Source organism: Miscanthus floridulus, chromosome 8 (assembly GCF_019320115.1).
Source record: "Miscanthus floridulus cultivar M001 chromosome 8, ASM1932011v1, whole genome shotgun sequence".
NCBI classification, from domain to species: Eukaryota; Viridiplantae; Streptophyta; class Magnoliopsida; order Poales; family Poaceae; genus Miscanthus; species Miscanthus floridulus.
In genome coordinates this window covers 122,069,871-122,079,378 of record NC_089587.1, presented here as the reverse complement: position 1 = coordinate 122,079,378, position 9,508 = coordinate 122,069,871, and the positions used below count along the sequence as shown (strand labels likewise).

Sequence of the window (9,508 nt, the reverse complement as noted above, 5' to 3'; positions counted from 1 at the left end):
TCTTAGTGTATTGTTTTAGCAATCTAGCAAGATCATCATAAGTAGGTGACTCATATTCATCATCATCACTATCGCTATCATCGTTACTAGCATGTTCATCACCACTACTATCATCATTATTTGATACCTTGCGTTCACCCTTGGCCATAAGGCATAGGTGTGTAGAGGATGATGGCGGTGGTGGCGGTGAAGATGATGAGTCAATAGCAATGGCGGCCACCTTCTCGTTGTCACTATCATCATCGGATGATCCACTAGATGAATCAATGTCCATGAGTCAATCACCGACGATGTAAGCTTTTCCACTCTTCTTCTTGTGGAAGTCCTTCTTCTTGCCATCTCTCTTCTTGTATGGCTTGTTCTTTTTCTTCTCATCTTCATCTTCATTGCTTGAGTCATCTTTCTTGCCCTTGTTCTTGTTCTTGAACTTGTCTTTCTTAGGCTTTGTGCATTGGTGAGCCAGATGACCAAGTTCTCTACAATTGTAGCAATCCATCTTGAAGATTGGCTTCCTTCTAGAGCTAGTGAAGAACTTCTTCTTGCCATCAAACTTGATGCCACTCTTGTTGAGCTTCTTTAGCATCTTGGTAGTTTTCTTCACCATGAGAGCAAGACTTTCATCATCAACTTCATCATCACTTGAGCTCTCATACTCAAGTCTTGCCTTGCCCTTCTCTTGGCTAGCTTTGAATGCTAAGTCCTTATCTTTCTTCTTGGTAGAGGATGAGCCATCTTGTGGCGTGATATGCATGTACATCTCATGAGCATTGATCTTTCCCAAGATTTGTGTCGGTGTAGCGGTGGAAAGATCACCTTGATGTAGCACGGTCACAATATGCCCATATTTGTCAATGGGGAGGATACTCAAGATCTTTCTTACAACATCGGATGGTTGCATTTGAGTGAGTCCAAGCCCATTGACTTCCTCTACAAGAACATTAAACGTGAATACATTTCATTAGCACATTCTTTAGGAAGCATTTCAAAAGAGTTGAGCTTTTTTATGACAAGATGATAGCGTTCCTCACGCTCACTCTTAGTTCCCTCATGGAGCACACAAACGTTCGACTATAGTGCATGGGCATCTTTGTGGTTCCTCACCCGATTGAATACATCTTTGCAAAGGCCTCTAAAGATGGTGTTTCGAGCCTTTGCATTCCACTTCTCGTAATTCACCTCATCGCCTTGTAGGTTTGTAGCATCCCGATGTTTTGGGAAGCCTTGTGAGGCGGCTCTAAGTATACCAACATCTAGAGCCTCTAGATACGCCTCCATGCGAATTTTCTAATAAGAAAAATCATCTCCCTCAAAGATAGGAGGAGGTCCATCCCCGTGAGACATCTTGCTCTAGGCGGTTAAGCCTAAATACTTGAGCACGAGGCTCTGATACCAATTGAAAGGATTAAGATGCCCAAGAGGGGGGGTGAATTGGGCTAATTCTAAACTTCTTTGCAATAATTAAATCCTATGGTTAGCCCAATTAACCCATTATACCTAGAAAGTGTTTCTAATAGTTCTACCACACAAAAGACTTGTAACCTAAGTTCCAATCCTACTCTAGCATGGTAATTCTATGAATGTAAAGACAAGAATTGAATTGCTCAAAGTAAGTGCTCAAAGTAAATAGAGAAGGAGGAACGCGGCGATGTTTTGCTGAGGTATCAGAGAGTCGCCACTCCCCACTAGTCCTCGTTGGAGCACCTGCGTAAGGGTGTAGCTTCCCCTTGATCCGTGCAAGGATCAAGTGCTCTCTACGGGTTGATTCTTCGACACTCTATCACGGTGAATCACCCACAACCGCTCACAACTTGAGTTGGGTCACCCACAAGCTCCACCGGGTGATCACCGAACTCCCAATCACCACCAAGCCGTCTAGGTGATGGCGATCACCAAGAGTAACAAGCACGAACTCTCACTTGACTACAACAAGCCTAATGAGAAGGTGGATGCACACTTTGCTACTCTTGATCTTCACTAATGAGGGCTCTCTTTGGGATTCTCAAATCTCAATCACCTCACTAGGACCTTGCTCTTCTTGGCACTCTCTAAGGTGTTTCTCAGCTGTTGGAATGAGCAAAAGTACCCCCACACACGAGCGGAGGTTGTATTTATAACACCGGCTAAAAAACGAACCGTTATGTGCCTCTGCGGGGTGACCGAACGCTCCGGTCATGTTGACCGGATGCACCGGTCAGTATACCTCGAGCTCCAGTCGTTAAGAGTTGACCGAATGCTGGCAGCGTCCGATCAACACTGACCGGACACGTCTGGTCATGTTTTCCCCTCACTAGAACCTTACTGATGTCGACCGAACGCTGGACCTCCAGAGTCCGGTCACTTGCTGAACAGCGTTCGGTCAGTAACCGGAACCTGATCAGCGTCCGGTCAGCTTTGACCGAACACGTCCGATCAGGATTCTCCCTCTCTGGGACCTTACTGGAGTCGACCGAACGCTGGCCCTCAGCGTCCGGTGACATGACCTCACAGCGTCCGGTCACTTCCAGACACTTTCACCTTTGTCAAATGAACTGACCGGACACTGAGCCAGCGTCCGGTCACACCAGAGCCAGCGTCCGGTCAGTATTTGACCCTCTATTCACTTCCAACTCTCGAACATATGTGAATGAAGTTTGCTCCATTGGATCATAGGGCTGTTGTGGAGCTACCTAGTGCTAGTTTTAACAAGTGTGCACCACACCTAACTCACTAGTCCCACCTAGGTCAAGCTATCCGTTCATACCCCCCTTAATAGTATGGCCAAAGGAAAAACAAAGTCCTAAACTACTCTAAGTATCTCTCTAACTCTAATCGACACTTAGAACTAGTCCATCCTTAACCTTGTCGTCCATCCTTTAAAAACCGAAACGATTTCCTTTGTAGGGGCATGACAACCTTGATTGCCCAATCGATCTCCATTACCGTGACCTAACTCAATTGTTTCTGCAAAACACACGTTAGTCACAGTAATCACGTATTGTCATTAATCACCGAAACCCAACTAGGGGCCTAGATGCTTTCACAATCAAATAGCACTTGCGCCCACAAGAATTTGAGATTTCATTTTCCTATTTAACTCTTCCAACCAACTTGTAAACAAATTGTGTACACTATTTGGAGGTTTTAGGTTAAAAGAAACATGAACAATTCTCCACAAGAATTTAGCATAATGACAGTCAAAGAATAGATGTTGTATGGACTCGTTGGAGGAACAAAAACAACACTTCCTATCTCCTTACCACTACCGCCTGGCTAAATTATATTTCATTAAAATTACACCATTATACAAGTACCACATAAAGACTTTAATTTTGAGAGGTAGTTTAAGTTTCCAAATTAAAGTGTTATACGGTAAAGCCTATACACCTAACAAAGCTCTATACATGGAATTGACTGAGAACAACCCATTCTGATGCAACCCCCACACAAAGCGATCTCTCTGGTTTCTTAGATGTACATTTGCAACTATGGCCACCACATTGTGCCACGCTTACAAATTAACCCCATCAGAGATCTCCTGAAAGCTACATTTAACGGTGTCGTAGATAGTACAGTCCTAACAGATGCACCTTTCTTTCTCACAATGTTGTATAGTGCGGGGAAGAGCGTTTTTAATGGGTGTGGCGTTATCCATGAATCCTCCCAAAAACGCACCTGGGACCCGTCACCTAGATCAAACCTACCCATCGAAAGGAACTCATCCTTGACCTTCATGAGGCCAGTCCAAAACTGAGAGTCCCCGGGCATGTATTGAACCTGTGTCAAAGTTTTATCCCTTAAATATTTATTCTTAAGCAATTGTTGCCAAACCCCATCTCCATTTAACAATTTGAAAAGCCACTTGCTTAGGAGGCACTTATTATGAACATCTAGATTTAGGACTCCCAATCCTCCTTGGTCTTTAGGTGTACATACTACCTCCCACTTTGTCCATCTATATTTTTTCTTGTGTTCATCACTCTGCCAAAAAACCGAGATATAAAATAATCCAACTTCTTCAAAACCCCTCTAGGTATTTTAAAAAAAAGACATCATGAACATGGGAAGACTACTTAGAACCAAGTTAATGAGAACAAGCCTCCCTCCTACCGACAGCATCTTACTTCTCCAACCGCTCAGTCTCTTTTGAAATCTTTCTTCAACATGTTTTCAGTCCTTATTCATGAGCTTTCTATGGTGCATAGGAATTCCTAGGTGCATAGGAATTCCTAGGTATCTAAACGAGAATGATCCTACATTACTCCCAAAAATTTGTGCATATTCATTTTGATTATTTTTAGCTGCTCCATAATAAAACAATTCACTCTTATGGAAATTAATCTTGAGTCCTGATAGTTGTTCAAAAGCACAAAGCAGGAGCTTCATGTTTTTGGCCCTCTCTAGATCATTGTCCATAAAGATAATAGTGTCATCCACGTACTGAAGGACCGAGAGTCCTTCATCTACCAAATGCGGAACCACTTCTTGGATTTGTTTGGCCTCTTTTGCTCGTGAAATAAGAATTGCCAGCATGTCAACCACTATATTAAACAAGATTGGAGATAGCGGCTCCCCTTGGCGCACTCCTTTTCTTGTTTGGAAGTAATGGCCTAAATTATCATTGACATTTACTGCAATACTCCCTCTAGTCATGACTTTTGAAATCCATTCACACCAAACTGGTGAGAATCATTTCATTCTAAAGACTTGTTGTATAAAAGGTCACTTTAGTTTATCATACGCTTTTTTCAAAGTCTAGTTTTAAGATCACTCCATCTTTTTTTTTCCTATGCAACTCATGTATTGTTTCATGTAGTATAATAACTCCTTCCATTATATAGTGCCCTGGAATGAAGGCCGTCTGAGACAGACCTATCAGTTTATCTGCCACTTTCAAAATTCTATTGTTTAACACCTTTATAAAAATCTTAAAAGACACATTTAAGAGATAAATAGGCATGTATTGTTGTATCCGAATCACGTCAGTGATCTTGGGTAATAGTGTAATTACCCCAAAGTATAAACTATGAATGGGCAGTCTCCCCGCATGGAATTCATAAAAAGAGGCTCATCAAATCTTGCTTGACAATATCCCAAAAGAATTGGTAAAATTTTGTAGGAAATCCATCCGGGCTAGGTGCCTTGTTACGTTCCATATAGAAGACTGTCATTTTGACCTCCTCCTCGCTAAATGGAGACACCGTGAATTGAGACATTTGCTTCTACTACATCCCGTGTAGTTCTGGCTATTTCAGTAACAATAACCCTTTCACTCTGCAAGCTAAACATATAAATTCCAATATCAACACAAAAAAAATTCCATCTACACGCAACATTGTTTAAGCATATGGTATGTGGAATTATAGAGCTACAGATTTTCTAAAATAATCACTATGGGAGAATTAGATATAATTGATTGGTCAGTACTCATCAGTACATAATATGTTGAACACTAGCCTAATTCTCCACACAGATTGCACAGCCTTAAAGCATCCATAGCTGATTTGGTATAGTTTTTGTAAATTCACAATAGAAACAGATTATATAAGTAACAGCTCACGTTGCTGCTCAGATGAAGGTATAACAAAGCATAAAAAGGATCAGTGATCATAACAAAAAGCCAAAACAGGAAAAATGGTCCAACATGAAAGATGGCTATCTAACTATATACCTTACTCCAAGCATTAAGCAGGCTGGACTTCCCAACATTTGGACGGCCAATTATTGCTATCTGCAAAAATTTTAAATGCATTTCTTGAATCTTCATTATGTCATTTTTTTAAAAAACATATCTTTGAATATTACTAATGCATAGCTTGAATAGAATACCTGTAGACCAGATTGTAACAGTTTATCATAATTGGAAGTGTCCAAAGCATCCTGAACCTCCTGCCTCATACAATTAATTTTACTGACAAGCATCACTGGATCCAAAGGAGGCATCTCATCTTCAAAATCTAGACGAGCCTCGATTTCTGTTAGCAGCTCAATGCACCTCGATCTCAATGACTTTACTAGGGTAGAAAAGCCTCCCTACATTGAAACATGTCAAATTCAGACCTGTTTTGAAGCACTTAGCTCCTTCATGGAACCTACAGTGTCTACAGGTTTCTCAAAGAAGCTGAAACAAATGAACTTCTTTCTGTATGAAAGGTGTTTAATATAATATAAGTCCATCTCAGATGCAAGCAATTTGGAATGGCATAAGCTTCTGGTATCTCTAACTCTAACCACAACATATCTCGAATGCCTATTTATACCGTGCCCATTTTTCTGAATGGCTTCATAATAAGAGAAAGCAATTGTGCCCACAATCTAAGCCTGTAAAATACCTGGATGCCAGCCAAAGCCAAGTCCGCCGCAGCTGCTGACTTTGCTGAAATAAGCCTAGACACATTCTCCGCTTGGGCCAAAGTCCAACCGCCCATTCAGGAATGCACGAAGGGTGAACTCACCTATGAAGAAAATGCAAAACTGGTGAGGATTCGTTAAGGTAAATAACAGCAGCTAAGAATCCAACTGATGGTACTCTTTCTCTCTTTGACTGACTGAATGGCGAGGCACGACAACAATGGGAACTCTACCGGGTGAACAACAAGCAATTTACCAGGATCAGCAAGCCTGGCTCCAGCTTCCAAGCAAGCTCTGAGCACGCGGCGCAAGCAGAGGTCGTTGCCATGGCACTGGAGCTCCACCACATCCTCCTGCGTGTACGACCTCAGGGCGAGCATTGGCACCACCAAAACCTTCAGAAACCGCAAGGTCAGGTCGCAGCTACATATAGAGAAGCAGTGAAGGTGAAGCACAGCCGCGCCGCGTACCTCGTCAATAACGCTGCCGTCCGCGTCGAGCGCGAGTCCGTACTCCACGAAGTGGCTGCGCGGCTGCGCGGCTGCCATGGCGCCGACGCCCTCCGGGCCCCGGCCGGGCGGAAAACGCGGTCGGCGACGGCGACGGCGTCGGGGCCGGAGAGCCGCACGATCCCCACCGCTGCCGGGCCGCCGCCAAGTGAGGTGACGATGGCCGCGATGGTCCCGGGAGCGCCGCCCCCGCCTCCGCCTCCGTAGTCCGGCCGCAGCTGGTCTGGGAGGCGCGAGGGCGAGCACTCGTCCCCAGGGAGGACGAGGGTGTCGGCGGGGCGAGGGAGGGCGCCGCCATGGGAGGAAGATGGGGAGGAGGCGAGCGACGGCGCGGGCCATCGGATTGAGATGAGCAAGCAGCGAACCGTTTCGATTGGGGATGAGCAGAAGAGCCTACGGGCGGGCAGCCAGCTCCAGCTGCTAATCACCACCACCGTCGAATCCCGAATCCACGGCTCATATCCGTACTTAGTAGCACTGAGCGGCGAAGCCACAGTGCTGGTGTCGAGGTCATGCGACCCTGATAACTTTGTACGAATCAGTGGAATCCCGCGTATTCCGGACAGCTACGACTCCATCAGACTGAGTTCATAAATCTGTACGACCCCGGCAGCAGTTTAATCTAGATTCACCGAAATCTTAAAATCTGTTGCCACAATATTTTACTACTCAAGTACAGCTGATCTCTCAACTTCCAATCTTCCATAGGCAATGGTACATCTTCTCTGGTATAAATAGAGAAAAAAAAACACGGTTTGTTGGTCCAATCTTGCTTCTGTATTTTAAATTTTTAATACAAACGGTCTGTTCGCTGATTAGTTTCTGGATTGATTTGGACTGGCTGGTGCTAGTTTGTTGTGAGAGAAAAATACTATTGGTTGGCTGATTTGGGCTGGTTGTTCTTAAAATCTGTTGCCACAATATTTTACTACTCAAGTACAGCTGATCTCTCAACTTCCAATCTTCCATAGGCAATGGTACATCTTCTCTGGTATAAATAGAGAAAAAAAAACACGGTTTGTTGGTCCAATCTTGCTTCTGTATTTTAAATTTTTAATACAAACGGTCTGTTCGCTGGTTAGTTTCTGGGCTGATTTGGACTGACTGGTGATGGTTTGTTGTGAGAGAAAAATACTATTGACTGGCTGATTTGGGCTGGTTGAAACCAATAAGCGAACATGCTGAAAAATAGAGGTGGTGGTACATCTTCTCTGGTATAAATAGAGAAAAAAAAACACGGTTTGTTGGTCCAATCTTGCTTCTGTATTTTAAATTTTTAATACAAACGGTCTGTTCGTTGGTTAGTTTCTGGGCTGATTTGGACTGGCTGGTGCTGATTTGTTGTGAGAGAAAAACACTATTGACTGGTTGATTTGGGCTGGTTGAAACCAATAAGCGAAGGCTGAAAAATAAAGGTGGTGGGAAGCACAATAAAAAAATTATAGAAAAACGTGCTGCTTGGAGTTTAGTTTCAACTTATTATGACCGTATAAAGAGCCTATAAGAGCCTGTTTGGCACGGCTCCTCCTGAGCGGCTCCTCCGAAGGAGCCGGAGCCGTTTTGGAGGAGCCACAAATTGTGGCTCCTCCAAAACGGCTCCGGCTCCTCTGTTTTTTACTGAAAAACGGCTCCTCCAAAAAAACGTTTGGCAGGGCTCCTCTGAAGGAGCCGGAGCCGAAGCCGGAGAGGAGCCCTACCAAACAGGTCCTAAATTGTACCAAACTGGCTTATAGTTGCCTCACCTGCTTTTAAGAAAACCCCTGCCTTTTTGTGTAAAGCTAAAAATGAATACAAACTTTGATTTTCGATATGGATGGCAATCCTACCTGCGGGTGTGGGCACTCACAATTATTGTACCCGACGAGTATGGGTTTAGGTACAAAATTTCATCATTGGATGCGGGTACGATTCTACCAGTGGTACGAGTTATGTAGGTCGCTTCACCATAATGCTTAGATAAATTAAAAAAAATTTGCATATGTTCTAGTTTTTATCGACCATGCATCTATTCTAGTGACAATGTAATGTAACTCGTGGATGCAAGTACCCGGTACAGGCGCATATGTTACTCCTGGTACGGGTGCAGTATGAAATTTTACATGTTTAGTGGGTATGCTGTCATCCCTAATTTTTTGTGCACCTCACATCACCATATGGTACATCTTCTCTGGTATAAATAAATAGACAAAAAAAACACGGTTTGTTGGTCCAATCTTGCTTCTGTATTTTAAAATGTTATAATACAAAAATAGAGGTGGTGGGAAGCACAATATAAAAAATTATAGAAAAACATGTTCCTTGGAGTTTATTTCCAACTTATTTTGACCATATAAACAGCCTATATATTGTACCAAACTGGCTTATAGTTGCTTCACTAGCTTTTAAGAAAACCCTTGCCTTTTTGTTTAAAGTTAAAAAATGATTACAAACTTTGATCTTCGGTATGGATGGCAATCCTACCTGCGGGTGTGGCCACTCACAATTATCACTACTAGGAATATTCACTTCTATGTCGATCAACTTTCGTCACTGAAGGAGCCAAATTCGTCATAATTTCAGTTTTATGACGAATTTATGACGAAAAACGGTTTGTCATAAAAGTTGCGTCATTCTTGCAATTCTATGGCGATTCTAGAAAATCGTCATAGAATTGGATCGATCTATGACAAAAA

General features: G+C 43.1%; 1 pseudogene; it reads right to left on the bottom strand.

The window, feature by feature from the left end:
• Positions 1-4,591: 4,591 nt before the first annotated feature.
• Positions 4,592-7,257, bottom strand: LOC136473444 (uncharacterized; annotated as a pseudogene).
• Positions 7,258-9,508: the final 2,251 nt, after the last annotated feature.